Source organism: Piliocolobus tephrosceles, chromosome 1 (assembly GCF_002776525.5).
Source record: "Piliocolobus tephrosceles isolate RC106 chromosome 1, ASM277652v3, whole genome shotgun sequence".
NCBI lineage: Eukaryota > Metazoa > Chordata > Mammalia > Primates > Cercopithecidae > Piliocolobus > Piliocolobus tephrosceles.
In genome coordinates, this window is record NC_045434.1 from 102,079,993 (window position 1) to 102,095,781 (window position 15,789).

General features: G+C 39.4%; 1 protein-coding gene and 1 pseudogene across 2 annotated transcripts in view; both read left to right on the forward strand.

Moving 5' to 3' along the window:
- The window catches only part of WARS2 (tryptophanyl tRNA synthetase 2, mitochondrial), a 115,077-nt gene that overhangs the window by 50,417 nt on the left and 48,871 nt on the right, over positions 1 to 15,789 (forward strand). The window lies entirely within an intron of this gene.
- LOC111549550 lies at positions 6,133 to 10,652 on the forward strand (annotated as a pseudogene).

A 15,789-nucleotide genomic window follows, 5' to 3' on the forward strand; every position in this document is an offset into this window, starting at 1 on the left:
AACATGAGGACTATAGGTAATAAAATTGTACTGTATTTGGGATTGATACTAAATAAGAATTTAGTTGCTTTTGACATAAAAACAAAAGAAAATGATAACTATGTAGGATGATGGATATGTTAATTTACTATAGTAACCTTTTTGGTATCTGTATATATCCCACAATATGCTGTATACCTTAAATATACACAATAACATTTATTTTTTAGAAAAGAAGTTTTTATAAAGAACTTCAAAGAAAATTTAAAGGCATATATTTTTTTAAAGTAAAAGAAATAGTTTACTGCTTATTTAAAAAAAAAAAAAAACACATATCTCAAAACTGTTTGGGCTGGGGTAATTATGCCAAAAAACAATCTCAAGGTTTCAAAGGGAAAAAAAGTCCTTTTGGAGAGCAATAATCGATCATGGAAGTTGAAATAGCGCATGCCATACTGCTTCATCTGGAAAATGGTATACAATCAGTATATATATATGTTTTTTTTATCAAAGGACATAAATATTTGCTAAGTTTAAATTTACATTTTTGTGAACAATTACAGCATAATGAAAATTTCAGGAGCTACTGTTTAAATGAAAGAAATAAATGGAGCAAAGTCAACTATATGCAGTAATTTTACGGAATCAATGCAAATGTGATCCCAGAACTTTGATCCCAGAACAAAGTAACAGCAACTTCATCTATGATTACAGCCCCTTAGTTGATGGCTGTTTGTTTATTTGACATGGTCTATGTAATAATGCTTCCTGCCTCTCAGCACCACTACCTACATACAGTTGTAGTTGTGGTTGTGTCAGTCACCATAACCAGTGCAGAATACCTTTATTCTACTCTGCATTCCTGAGCTACTCTGCATTGCCCCCGGGGCTTGCACAGTCTTGGAAGAGAAGGCCAGTGTCCTGGATGTTAATTTCTTACAGAAATAGTAACCAGATTACAGATCCTGAACAACTGACCTTACTTACCTTACCAGTTTAAGACATTAGTCAAGTGTGCTGTTAATAGTTTTCTAAGGCTGCCATAACAAAATACCACAAACTGGGTGGCCTGAAAGAACAGAAATGTATTCTTTCACAGTTCTGGAGGCTAGCAATCTGACACTGAGGTGTTGGCAGGGCATACTTCTTAAGACTTTAAGGAAGAACCCTTCCTTGTCTCTTCCTAGCTGCTGGTGGCTCTTGGCAATCCTTGGGATTTTCTTGAATTGTAGCTGCATCACTCCAGTCTCTGCCTCCATTGTCACGTGGCCCTCTTCCCTCTACGTGTCTGTGTCTTCTCTTCTTTTAAAGACACCAGTCATTGAATTTAGAGCCCACTATAATCCAGTATGACCTCATCTTAACTGATTATATCTGCGAAGATCCTATTTCCAAATAAGGTTACATTCTGAAGTTCTAGGTGGACATGAATTTTGGAGGGACATAATCCAACCCACTACACCAAGCACTGGAAGTACAGTACATTTAATTTCCCCTAGAATAATGACATGTCATTTTGTTTATGTTTTAGGCTTTAATTTATAGATCCTGAAGATTACTCAGTGGTTTTTCGGTGAATATGATACTTACTGTAGTGTTAGGATAATCAATGAAAAACAGCATGTTATAAAATGTTAAATGTAAAACTTGAACCCTGAATTTCTCATAAGACTTCTCACTTGCTTAAATAATGTTGATTCATGGGGATAATTGCCCTGACTATGTCTCAGTAATCTACATGTATTCGAAGTCAGATTATGAAGGATTTTATACACTAAATTAAGGGTTTGGATTTGACTCTGTGAAAAAGGAAGAATCAGTGGAGATTCATTACTTTTAAATGATAGTTCAGGTAGTAGTGTAGAATAAACTCTGAAAAAAGCTATTGAAACAGCACAGGTGAGACGATTGTGGTTTAGACTACATTGATGGAGATGGAGAAATGAAATTGTATTGAGAAACATTCCTGATTATTTAGTACTGGATTAGATGATGAAGATAGCTAATATTTATTAAGTATTTTCTATGTGCCAGGCACCAATCTAAACACTTTTTATGTATTAATTTAATTCTTGCAATTCTCCTATAAATCAGTACTATTAAAATTTTTATTTCAGGTGAGGAAACTGAGGCAAAAATACTTGCCAAAGATCACATAGCTAGTAATTGGAGGAGGCAGGATTTGAACCATCAGAATCTGGTAAGGGAAAGGAAGGAGTTGGAGATGAATCTTAAGGTTAGGAGATTAGGTAGATGGTTGTATCATTAGCCAGAATTGAGAATACAGTGCAGAATGGGGGAGAGTTGACCTGAAGGTCATGAGTCAGTAGATTTAGTTTGGGATATAGTATTAAGTTTGAAGAGCTACTCATGAGAAGTAGGACAGGTGATAGTAAGAACTAAAAATAATATTTGATGTTAATTAATTTTTAGATTAATTCCCTTAATAAAGATAATGTCATTTTAAATGTATACATTATGCAGCTATGGTAAAACGTGAAGAATTGGTGATGCTGTCTACTAGTCCTGAAAAGCAAGAGTGCTTTGACAGGGTGCAATTCCTTGTGATAACGCATTCTCATATCATCCCTACATTAAGTTAGGTAGGCACATAACTATCTTACCTGGAACTTTGTGAATGTTTTGGTCAGTCAGAAAAAGTAGAGGAATTCCTAAGTTTGTACCCAGCCAGTCATTAGTGAATTTACTTCATTACAGATTCCCTTTACACTCTCACTCTTTGATTCACGCATCTCACCAAATATACCCCTGCGTTGCTCTAACCACGGGGAATTCTAGTTCAAACTGGGCAGTTTATGGGAACTGCTTTTGTTGAAATGATTAAATAAAGAAATGCCTGTGAATTCTCCTTCCGAAGCACCGCCTGTTTTCTGTGTCATTTTGGTCTCATTAATCAGTGTTGCAGCCAGGCAGACACTGTGCTGTGTATTTTACTGTCCTCAGCACAGCAGCTTCTACGTCTCTGCTCCCAGGCTGACACATTGGGGGAAAAGAGAGAGGGAAACCATCAATCTTCCCAGTTGCACATGTCAGCAGTGATTCCTTTCCCCTTCCTGTTGGCTGTCTCTCTCACCACCTGTGTTTAGAATTAGCACTGAAGCTGCTGCCCAGATGAATAAGAACCACTGTCCTTGTCACCTGCCCTGGTACGGGCCACCACTTCTCAATGAAACAAGTATATCAAGCAGTCAGTTATCTTTAGCGTGAGCAGTGTAAGAGAATCACACACCCCTTAGAAGTTTATTATAACATAAAATTAAAATTTTAGGCCATACATTCTAGTGAATCAAAGGGGTAAAAGCAAATAATTTCTTGAGTGCCTTGCTATCTTCTCATAATCTCCCTCTGAAGTACATATGGCTGAAGTTGATTAACCTGGGTTCAAGTCGTGGCTCCACTATTTACTAGCTATGGATGACTCATTTAACCCTTCTGTGCCTCAGTTCCTTCATTCTTGTGAAACAAGGATGATAGTACCTCAGAGTTTTTATGAAGATCAAATGAGATAATACATTTATAGCTCTTGCTATAATGCTTCCCATGTAGTAAGCACTCAATAGATGTTAGCTATTATTACCATTAACCCCATTGTCCAAATAATAAAACTGAGTTTCAAAGAGGTTACATAATATGCGAAAGGCACTAGGAGGCATAGAAGGAATCTGAACCTAGCACTATCTGATCCTCAAAACTCATGTCCTTTAGATTACACTACAGTTGCTATTTTAGTTTCATTTTACAAATAACTTAATATCTGAACTTAATAAATCATTTAACATTGTCTGTGTCTTAATTTCCCATTACTTAAAATGAAAATGGTAATAACCAACATTCCTGTTAGTATGAGACTCTTAGTTACATATCAAGTAATTCAATCAGACCATATGCCGATAAACTAGGCCTATTTTTCTTTTGAGACAGGATCTTGCTCTGTTGCCCAGGTTGGAGTATGGTAGCACAATCATGACTCACTGCAGCCTTGATATCCAGGCTCAAGCAATCCTCCCACCTCAGCCTCCTGAGTAGCTGGTACTACAGACATGTGCCACCACGCCTGGCTAATTTGCCTTTATTTATTTTGTTTTGTTTTATTTTATTTATTTTATTTTTCTGGTAGAGACAGGGTCTCCCTATGTTGCCCAGGCTGGTTTCAAACTCCTGGCTCAAGTGATCCTATCACCTCCGCCTCCCAAAGTATTGGGATTACAGGTGTGAGCCACTGCATCTGGCCCAGGCTTATTTTTAAAATTTGGTGACAGAAAAATGACATGCAGTTTTAAAAATGTTAAACAATACAAAAAAGTCAAAAAGGAAGTAATTACTCCCATTTCCTTGTATAACCACTAGTAAGTTAGGTATGTAGGCTGTCTTCCTTGTCAGCATGTATCTACTTAACAAATGTCTATATAGAACCTTCAGGGGAGTACTGTCATTCCTCCCGTTTTACAGCTAAGGAAGTTCCCTGTTTTGCACAAGGAAGCACAGCTGGTGCACAAGAAGGCTGGCACTGGACTCACATGTCTGACTCTAGATTTGGGCTACTCACCTCCACCCTGTGCCAATTCTCAGTACTGAACAGGACCTACCTTCTTATTTATTCCATAGTATTTCATTACATAAAAAGAAAACTATAACTTATTTACTATTTCCCCTACTGATGGACATGAGTTACTTATAATTTTTTTTTTCTTCTTCAACTTTAAAGCTCAAGGCTACATGTGCAAGACGTACAGATTTGTTACACAGGTAAATGTGTGCCATGGTGGTTTGCTACACAGATCATCCTGTCACCTAAGTATTAAGCCCAGAATCCATTAACTATTCTTCCTGATGCTCGGCCTCTCCAACCTGACAGGCCTCAGTGTGTGGTGTTCCCCACCATGTGCCCTTGTGTTTTCATCATTCAGCTCCCACTTATAAGTGAGAACATGTGGTATTTGGTTTTCTGTTCCTGGATTAGTTTGCTGAGGATCATGTCTTCCAACTCCATCTGTGTCCCTGCAAAGGATATGATCTCATTCCTTTTTATGGCTACGTAGAATTCCATGGTGTATATGTACCAGTATAATTCTTTCATAATTAAATAATTAGGGGGAACACCAGATCTTCTTACATTCTTGTGTGAGTATTTCTATAGGAAAGATTTTCATACATTGAATGGTTGGGTCAAAATAAAACAAAATTTTGATCTCCAGAAATGGTCAGATTACTGAGAGCTTACTCTGCGCCAGCGTTATACTAATAAACTTGTCACAGTCCTCCTAACCACCCTACAAGATAGGTACTGTTATTATCCCTATTTTGTACGTGTTCAACGTCACATAAGTAATTGGGCAAGTCTTGAATCCCGGCAGTGTGGCATTAGATTCTGCCTCTCAACCATGGTTTATAACCAAGCTAGTTATCACAATCATATTTTAGTGCTTGGTTTTGTCATTCTTCTAACTTACTATAAGGTTGAGTTAACAATATGAGCTGACAGAAGGGTCTGAACTGATGCAAATGTGGTCTGTCTACCTGTAGTCTTATATCAGTCTGCAGGTTGGATGAGAAAGGGAGCCATGATTAGCTGGAACATGAGACTTATTTGCTCTTGGAAGAGGTGAAATAACAGTCAAAGAAATTCCCTTTTTTGTAAACTATTTTATGCCAGGAAAATAACTTTAGAAATGTGTTTTCCTTTCGTATTGTGGGTACTTTGTAAGAAATTCACACTGTCTCTCAAAGGTTCAGAACACTTGAGATAGTCATGGAATTATATCATACATTATGTATAAGAATTACTGGGCATCTCAGCTTCAGTTACCCAAGGCCACCTGATATTAGTCCAGGACTTGGCCAACCAACTGAGCTAACCGTGAGACCCACATACAGTGCTTGACTGTTGAATCCAGACTTTCTGGTAGGAAAGATCAGAATGCAGTAGGGAGTTTGCCAAGCAGGGACATGGGTAGAAATATATATCTATGCAGAGATAATTTTGTCTCCAATCCATTACAGTTCTGATATTGAACACTCCTCAGTGGTATTACTTCCTTGGTGATGTCCAGGCTATATATGCTTTCTAAATCCCTGAGCCAGAGAGATTTATGGAATTGGACTTTGCCAAGTAAGTCTACCTAGGCGTCGAAGATGGCGTGCCTACTTGTTGTCACAGGTGTCTTCTCTCACCAGCATAGAGGCTATGACCACAGCTTCATAATCTTCTGTCCTTCATGGCTGCCGCATGTAATATCCAAACTGCTGGGAGCCAAAGCGGCCTCTGCCCATACATGATTAAATCACTGCCTTAGAGATTTCATTATCTTGAAATGTAAATTACTAGCAAGTGAACTTACTCCTCATATTTTTCGTCCTTTTATTTGTGTGTGTGTGTGTGTGTGTGTGTGTGTGTGTGTGTGTGTGTTTCAGTGTTTCCTAGCAGGTTGGCAGCTTTGGAAGATAATTATGTAGCAGTTGGCTTAGAACAGTGGTGTCTCATTCATGGCCTCATGTTAGAATCACCTGGGGAGCTTTTAAAACTCCCATTGCTTACGCCAAATCCCAGACTGATTAAATCAGAATCTCTGGGGGTGGTACCCAGGCATCAGTATTTTTTAAAGCTCCCAAGTGATTACAGTGCAGCCAAGACCGAGAACTGTTGGCTTAGAAGGGACCTTCTCTTTTTCATTCATAATGTTTTTATCTGTACCTCATTTTCTGCAGTTGAAGTGAATTTTAAGAATAGATTATTGGTGCCCAAAAACCTCGCTCAAACTTTAACATACATCAGAATCACTGGAGAGGCTTGTTAAAGCAGGGTTGCATAAATGTTCTCATTTCTTCTTCTCTGATAAGCCCCACTCTTAGAATTCTTGATTTAGTAAGTCTGGGTTGGAACCCAAGACTGCATTTTTAGCAAGTTCCCAAGCCATGATGATACTGCTGGTACTGGGAACACACTTTGAGAGCCTCTACTCTAATCCCTTCCTCTCACCTTCTTTCTGCTCTTTTCTTTTCCACCAGCGGTGACCAGGGCTGCTACCTCTGGCAGTCCATACAATATTAGTGTTAGGAAAGGCAATGAATGCATAAGGATGTTTAACCTGTTACCCCACCTCAAAGTAATCACACAATTTAAAAAGAATTTACTGTATATGCAAATACAACTTCCTCTGCATGCATAATTGCTCCCCTTAAGTCCTTTTAATACAAAATCAAAGCCACCACTGAATAGATTTCTGGTGTCCAAAATGGACCTTGGATTCCGCCTTCCTACAGAAACAATTTTATGGATGCTGGTTAGGTACAGATGAAATCATGCTGTTAAAACCATTCTTCAAGAATATTATAGGCTCAAAGAGACTTTGATGGTCTGCTTCCCATTTAAAGAATTCAATTTCTGAGTTTCAAAGAACCGGTTTTTAAACAAACTCTTAGAATATAACTTAACAATTGCCTGCAACTGAAACATTTGGCTTATTTTGTTTATAGTTATTTTACCCTTTACATTTGGAGCTAAAGTATGGGAGAAAGGATTTGTCATGATTCAGTTAACATTTATTAGGGGACCACAATGTACCTGGCACTGTGCTATTTACTGGGTATACAAAGAGGGAAAAGATAGCCCCTGTCCTAGAAGAGCTCATATTCTAGGCGGGAAAATAAATCTATGGAGCAAATAAAAAAAAAATTACCAAGTTACCAATGTGATATGTGCAATAATGAAGAATTGATGAATGAGGCATCTGTTCTTCTGAGTGAGAGAAAGAGAGACATTGATGGTGTGTGTGGTGGAGCATGGAGCATGTGTGGGTGTGTTTAGTAAGAGGAAGGAACATGTTTAAGAGTCTTAGAATCAGGGAGAGATTGTTAGGGCCTAATAACCAAGGGGGGTTCCCCATGCAGAAAAGAGGGTAAAGGGCATTCTAGGATGATGGAAGAGTGTGAATGCAGAGGGTAATACTCTACAGAAGAAAGGCAAGTAGTCAGCTGCGTTCCCCAGGAGGTGTGATTGGAGAATGACTGGGAAGGGCATTGACCACCCCACAAAGTCAGTCTTATCTCAGAGGGAGAAATGAGAAGAGTTATGCTAAGTCAGCATATGTGATATTTGCACCTCTAGCCCATATTTTACTATCTTTCTTCTCCTGTATATTCCCCAATATTGTGAGGAAGACAGTTTCAATTTCAACAAAATATTAATACTTTGAAAATGTCTGAAATTGGTTTTCAGACTGCGCTCTGAGAAGCCCCCTTGTGCTTGTCTGGGGTGAGGTCAAAAGAGCAGTCAGGACCCACCAGAGCTCCCCCACTGACTCTGCTATTATCCATCTACCTCTCAAGCTTTTCTTTGGAAAATTCCACTTATTAGGCACATCTAAGAATATTATCTTTGAAAAAGGGTGTGCAATTGGAAAAGTTTTAAAACCAATGTAATTTAATCCTCACATGTTTTGTAATAGTCTGACAACTTGATGTGGATAGCCACATCTCTCAGCTGCTGGCCAAAGGATAAATGTTCTCAGATAATTAGCTGAAGAGGGGAATCAGGCAGGTGTCGATATGGATGTGTGAGCAGTGATAATTGTTGGTATGATAAGCATTTAGTTGGCCACAAGAGATAATGACAGTATCATATACCCCCGGAATGAACACTTGAAAATCAATGTTAGAATTTTCTTATGAAGGCCAGGTGCAATTGCTCACAGCTGTCATCCCAGCACTTTGGGAGGCCAAGGCAACAGGATCACTTAAGGCTAGGAGTTTGAGACCAACCTGGCCAAGACAGCAAGACCCTGCCTCTACAAGAAATTTAAAAAATTAGCCAGAGTATGCGCCAGGCTGCCTTGCCTGGGCACTGATACCTGAATGCTGAGCGCGAGCCCACGGAGGTGAGCCCTTTAACTAAGGTAAAGCTGATCAAGGAACTGATTGAGTGAGAGGTCCAGCTTGGGGTGGCCAATAAGATATCCTAGCACTCCTAGTAAAAGGACAGCACCTGGATCTTCCTGGGAGGGCTTCCTTATGAGCTGACTGAAGGGAACATCATCTGTGTGTTCTCACAATATGGGGAGATTGTTAACATTAATCTCATGTGGGACAAGAAGACTGGGAAATCCAAAGGATTCTATTTCCTCTGCTATGAAGACCAGAGGAGCATAATTCTGGCTGTTGACAATTTTATTGGGATCAAGATCAAAGGAAGAACTATCTGAGTGGATCATGTGTCTAACTACTGGGTTCCTAGGACTTAGAAGAAATGGATGATGTGACCAAAGAGCTCCAGGAAAAGGGCTGTGGGGCTCGTACCCCCTCACCAAGTTTGTCTGAGAGCTCTGAAGATGAAAAACCAACAAAAAAGCGCAAAAAAAGACAAAAAGAAAAAAAAGGAAATAAAAAGAGAAAACTGACCGGGGGGTACAGGCAGAGAAACCATCCTCTTCGTCACCCAGAAGCAAGACAGTAAAGGAAAAGGATGACCCTGGCCCTAAGAAGCACAGCAGCAAGAACTCGGAGAGAGCTCAGAAGTCAGTGCCCAGGGAGGGGCGGAAGCTCCCCAAGGCCAGGACTGCCTACTCTGCTGGGGCAGAGAACCTAGAGAGGGAGCTGAAGAAGGAGAAACCAAGCACGAGCACAGGTCCTCAAGCAGGAGGGAGGCAAGAGAAGAAAAGACCAGGGATAAGGACAGAGGGAGGAGCTCAGACACACTTTCTAGCCCGTACAACAGGCGTTCTGAAGGGCGTAGTCATAGAAGTCGAAGTAGGAGCCAAGATAAATCCATAGGCATGAAAGGACCCGGAGCTGCCGGGAGCGGGAGTCTTTGAATCCCAGTGACTGTAGGCATCACTGAAGACTGTTAAGCTGCTCAGTAGATTTGGAAATAATTATGTTTTCTAAATGCAGTCAAGTTCAGTTGGGTTGTTACTATTTTTGTATCTAAAACTCCTGGGGCTGGATTCTTTTAACCTCTTGAGTATTAGAGTCATTGAGAGGGCTGCAGTTTCAACAGCTACATATCCTGGATATTCTACCTACCATTCACTGTCCCTGAACCAGAGTATGTGTCCTGAATTTGGGTTCATAAATATGGCTCTTGAACCCATAGACCCCAGTTAAAGATGGAATTTTCAGGAATGGGAAAATACCAGATAATTCTAGAATTCTAGTTTTGTGTTTGATATTTAGAGCTCAGCATCGTGGGATCTTTCCAGTTACTAAGTTTGGGCAGCTTGATGTGAATGAATGGGATAGGATTTTTAACATCAACCAGCTCCATGCCCAAAACCGCCTGTTTAAAAACATGTTTAATATCTTTTCTTTTTCATTACAACTTTTTTGTTTGATAGGCCTCTTTCCAAATTTTTCCTTGCAATGTATTTATTATTTATTTGTACTGAGGTGAAATTCACATAACATAAAGTTAACCATTTTAAAGGGAATAATTCAGTGACATCTGGTACTGAACATCCACAATGTTGTGTAACCGTCACCTCTGTCTAGTTCCAAAACATTTTTTATCATCCCAAAATGAAACCCTGTACCCATTAAACAAGAACTCTCCATTTCCTCCCTCCTCCCCTTCCCTAGCAACCACCAATTGACTTCCTGTTTATGGGTTTGCCTATTCTGAATAGTTCATATAAATTGAATTATACACACACAAAAAATTAGCCGACGTAGTTGTGTATTCGTCTAGTACCAGCTACTTGGGAGGGTGGGCGAACTGCTTGAGCCTAGGGGTTTGAGGCTGCAGCGAGCTCTGATCATCCACAGTACTCCAGCCAGGGCAACAGAGAGACACCCTGTCTCAAAAAGAAAAAAAAAAAAAAATTCTTATGAGGAAAAACTTTTTAAAACATTTTATATCATTTTTTATACTTTTAAAACTGTAGTGCTTCTTGATCTATTACCTGTACTTACTGTCCTGTTCAAGATAAAAATATGCTGTGTTAGTATGTTATGGCAAGAATATGACACTTGCTGATTTGGTTTAGCAAGTAGTGTTATTAGGAATTAAAATATTTTGCACTGAATTTAATTTTCAAATTATTTATGTCATGTTTAGATAATTGTTAATTTAGTTTTAATCATCTTTCTAAGAAAAAAAAGGACTTGCCTCCTTATTCTTTACTTACGTATAAACTTTGCATTTAAATATAGATTAACTGCCCTGAGGTGATGATGTAATCCTTCCTGGGAGCCAAAGCTTCGTGACTTTATATTTCATCATTTCTGTCTGCTGGGGAGACAGAAAAAAAGACCTGAAGAAAATAGCCCAAAGAGATGTTTAGGTACAAAAGAAATAGCTACAGGAGAAAAGAACAGTATAAAATTAAAAACCTGGTGTCTTAGTTCACTCATACTGCTATAACAAAATACTACAGACTGGGTAATTTATGTAGAACAGATATTTATTTCTTACAGTTCTGGAGGCTAGGAAGGCCTCAAGAGCGAGGCACCAGCTTTGGTGTGTGGTGAGGGCCGCTCTCTGCTTTCAAGATGGCACCTTGTTGCTGCATCCTCCAGCAAGGAGGAATGCTGTGTCCTTACATGGAAAGGGTGGAAGGACAAAACAGTGTATACTTTCTCTAAAGCTTTCCTTTTTTTTTTTTTTTTAAGAGATGGAGTTGCGCTCTGTCACCCTGGCTGGAGAGCAATGGTGCTATCTCAGCTCACTGCAACCTCTGCCTCCCGGGTTCAAGTGATTCTCCTGCCTCAGCTTCCCAAGCAGCTGGGACTACAGGCATCTGCCACTACACTTGGCTAATTTTTGTATTTTTAGTAAAGACGGGGTTTCACCATTTTGGCCAGGTTGGTCTGGAACTCCTGACCTCAGGTGATCCACCCGCCTTGGCCTCCCAAAGTGCTGGAATTGCAGATGTGAGCCACCACACCCAGCCTGAAGCTTCTTTTATAAGGGCATTAATCCATCCATGAGACAGAACCCTCATGACTTAACCACTTCCTAAAAGGCCCCACCTTTTAATACTACTACAATGGGGTTTTCCAATTTGATTTTTGAGGGGGGGGTCACACGTTCAAAACAGGGCATCTGGGGAAGAACATTATGTGGTGTGTTGGACAGGGCACTGGAGTTCTGAATTCTGGCCCCAGCTGTGCCACTAGTTGTGTGCCTTTGGCCTTTTGATTAACATCTCCATGGTACACTTTCCCCTTCTGAGAAGTGTGTTGGGGAGAGGGGTTGGGTGGGAGTGGGAAGCTTGAAGCCAAGAAGTTCTAAATTGCATGCAGTTCAATGTGATGGAAGGAATGTAGAACTTGGAGTCTAGTGGCAAGAGCTCAAATCCAGCTCACCTGCCTGTGACTTTATGCAGGTTATTTAACTTTGCAGTGTCCTTCCCTAAAAAATGATGCCTGTGATTCCTACCTTCACTACATGAGATGAAGTACATGAAAGGGCCAGGGCATGTTTCTGATAGCTAAATTTCATCACGAGAAGGAAAATACATCTGCAGAAGCATTCCATTATATGACAGAAGGATGGTAGGTACAGTGCATGTAAGGAAAATAGATGCGTAACTCTTGAAATTTGAAAATGGCTTAAATAAGCCTGTGGGGAATATTTTTTAAGCATTAAGTTGATTCTTTTAAACTGTTTTACTGAACTGACAATACATATTAAGTGCTTATCATTTATGCCCTTTAGGCGCTCACAGTCTAATTGATTAGTCACTCCTTTTTCTTTCTTTTAAAAAATAATTTTCCTTCAGTTTTACTTGTTGGCCTACATATTTTTTCTTACTTGGAGGTGATAAAGGACCTTCTTTCTCTTATACTGAATTCATATTTACTCTATTGATTCCCAGGTCTGAGCATCTGGTTTTAGTTCTAAGCAGAAATGAACCCATTTTTCTTGGTGCTGAGTGAGCACTTCTTGACAGACCAGGACTCTCCAGTGCTTTCTGGAGGAAAGAGCTGACTACAGCAGAACAATGCTGAGGCACTGCCAAACCTTCAGAGGAGCACCTGGCTCCTCCCAGCCAGTGTCACGCCTGGTCTTCTCTGTTTCAGCTCTTCAATCCTTAATTGACAGTAGAGGCATTTTCAAGAAAATGCTGAAGATAATTTCAGGAACTTAGGATTGAAATAGTAGGGCAATGTAAATGATAGAATCGAGAAACACTAACAGAGCTAAGGAGTGAGAGCTTTAAACAGTATTTCTAAATTTATATACAATTAGAAGAATAAATAGACTTATAGAAAGAGATTTTCATCCCAATTAGCTGGGTAATGTCATTGAATACTTTTTTTATTATAATCTGTGATAAAATGCCATTTATGTAACCAATAAGACATAGTGTGGCCGTTGAGCCAAGTTTGTGGTTTACCTTTGACCGTAGTTAAAACAAGTGTGATCAATGAACAATTGGTGTTACAGCTGGATACAAGCAGGACTTTGTAAGAAGAGTCTTGAAATCTTTAGTTGAAGTCTTCTCACCACTGTACTGAAGCTGAAAGTGTTTCAAAGCTAGTGGGTAGCCTTCTTTAGATGTATCTTATTCAGTTGAAATTAAAGACAGAAGCTCTCCTAATCACAAAAATTCTTTTGCCATAATTAATAACTTGGGATTTTTCAATTGTTTTTGAGTACAGTAAGAAAATTAAGGAAATTACACATTTTGGATGTGCTCAGTACCTTACAACAGGAATAGTTTCAGCTATGTCTGTCAAAATGATAAGTATGCTCTGCCTTTGATTTGAATACCCACTGTCTCTTCTGGTATATATCAAATCCCAGAGCTGAAGCTCCCCAGGGATATGGTACTGCTGGTTCTGTTATAAAAATGAGTCAATAAATGTATAGGCTGGAAGTGGCATTTACCAAGGAAATATGCCTGAAATGAAATGAAGACCTACTTTCTAACGTGCTTCTTTTTTAATCCTCTGCTTACTGTGATGGAATCATAGGTTGATGCTCCAGGCTTCCCCTTGAATGAATGCCTGTGGGCTAGGCTAGAAGCTGTTTTCTTTGTGGTTTGTCTCCTGTCGAAACCCATGGGAAGCCCAAGCTCCTTTCGTTTTCATTCTTTTCTAACTCTAGTGCTTTTGAACACAGAACCTCCATCCTCCCACCACCCAAACTCCACATTCCAACCCCGTGATTTCATGGTACCCGGCATGTCTCCCCTGCCATGCCGTCAAGCCGCCTGCTGACTCTTGCAGAGGGAACAGACGGGAACATAAACTCACTGCAGAAGAGCAGGACACTCTGTATATTTTTAAGACCAGGTATCCGGTTCCCATTTAGAGGCTGTATTTTTTTAATAGTGCCTTGAAAATTGAACAGAACACTTCTTGTTGGTCTCATTGCTTGATAATATCATTCCCTCTGCGCAAATGTATAGAGGGAACTAGAGAATGAAAAAGATGTATTAGACCATTTCTAGCCTATTCCCACTGGTCACAATACTTTTTTCCCACAGTCTCTTCTCTGGTGCTTTTCTCTTCTAGTTTTCTCAAAGATTTGTTTCCTCCATTTCTCCTGGGGAATAATTTCTGAGTTTGAAGATGGAGAAATATATGTGAAAATATTCCTATTTTTTGCAGCTTAAAATTCTTAGTCTTTATAACCCTTTACATTACCATAAACAGTCCCTTATCTTCCTAGGTCAAGTGTTTCAGGATGGTATTTTTTTCCTTTCCATTTATTAACTTCAGAGTTTGTTTTTCTGCTTTGCTTTCTCCCTTCATCAATCAGTCCCTAAAGCCCATTAATCATTTCTTACTGCACTGAAAATTCCTTTGCTTATTCCCATATCAGGAATCCAGAGCTGGTTAAGGTCCCTAGGTCCTGGAGGAAGCCTCAATAATAGGTACTCATTCTATGCTAACTTCTCTCTCTGTCTCAATTCTCAAGTAGGAATTATTTTTAAAATACTGTTTCTAGATTATGATCTGGGGATTTCATCACTTGAAAGCCTTTTATGTGTGTGTTTGTGATTTTGAGTGTAAGATTATATTTGTTCTCAATTACCTGAAGGATATTTTTCATATCCTCAAAGCCAGAAATCATTTGGGTCTCCTCTTGAGTTCTTGGATCAAGCACAATTCTGGACCATGGAACTATGATGTAGCATTCTGTTTTAGGGCTGCCATCTTAGGAGTTGAGAGGAAAATAGACTCTATTTGTAGGATTTGGAAAACTTGGGGAAAAGGTAGTGCCAAATTTAAGTAGCCTTGGCACTCACCTATCAAAAGTAGATTAGCTCTCAGGAGCTAGCATTAGGTATAAAAAAGACTTCACATGGCTCGTGGCTTCCTGGATTGGAGGACTCAATATTATAAAGATGTCAGTTCTCCCTGAAACAATCTTTAGATGCAGTGTGATCCCAGTCAGCAACGTCAACCAACACTTGCAGCTTCTAATCTGATCTGAAAAGAAGAAGAAAAAAATGAACAGGGTTTTTTATTTTTTTCCTCTTGGGACTTGACAAGATGATTCTAAAATATATTGATACATATAAAGGGCCAAGGATGAATAAAGTACTCTTGAAGAAAAAGAAGGTGGAAAGCCTTGCTTTAGTAGGTCCCAAGATGTATTTTTAAAAAGCAATGTGATACTGACACAGTTACAGACAGATAGACTAATGAGTCAGAATTGAAAGACCAGACCCTTACCAGATTCTTCTTACAGGGATCCTTGATTTATGATGGCGATGGCATTTCAAAGCAATGGGAAGAGACAGTCTTTTCAATAAATGGTGCTAGAATAATCAGATATTCATACAGGAAAAAAAGAAGAAATTAGATGCTTACCTCACACCATATGCAGAAAACTCCAGATGG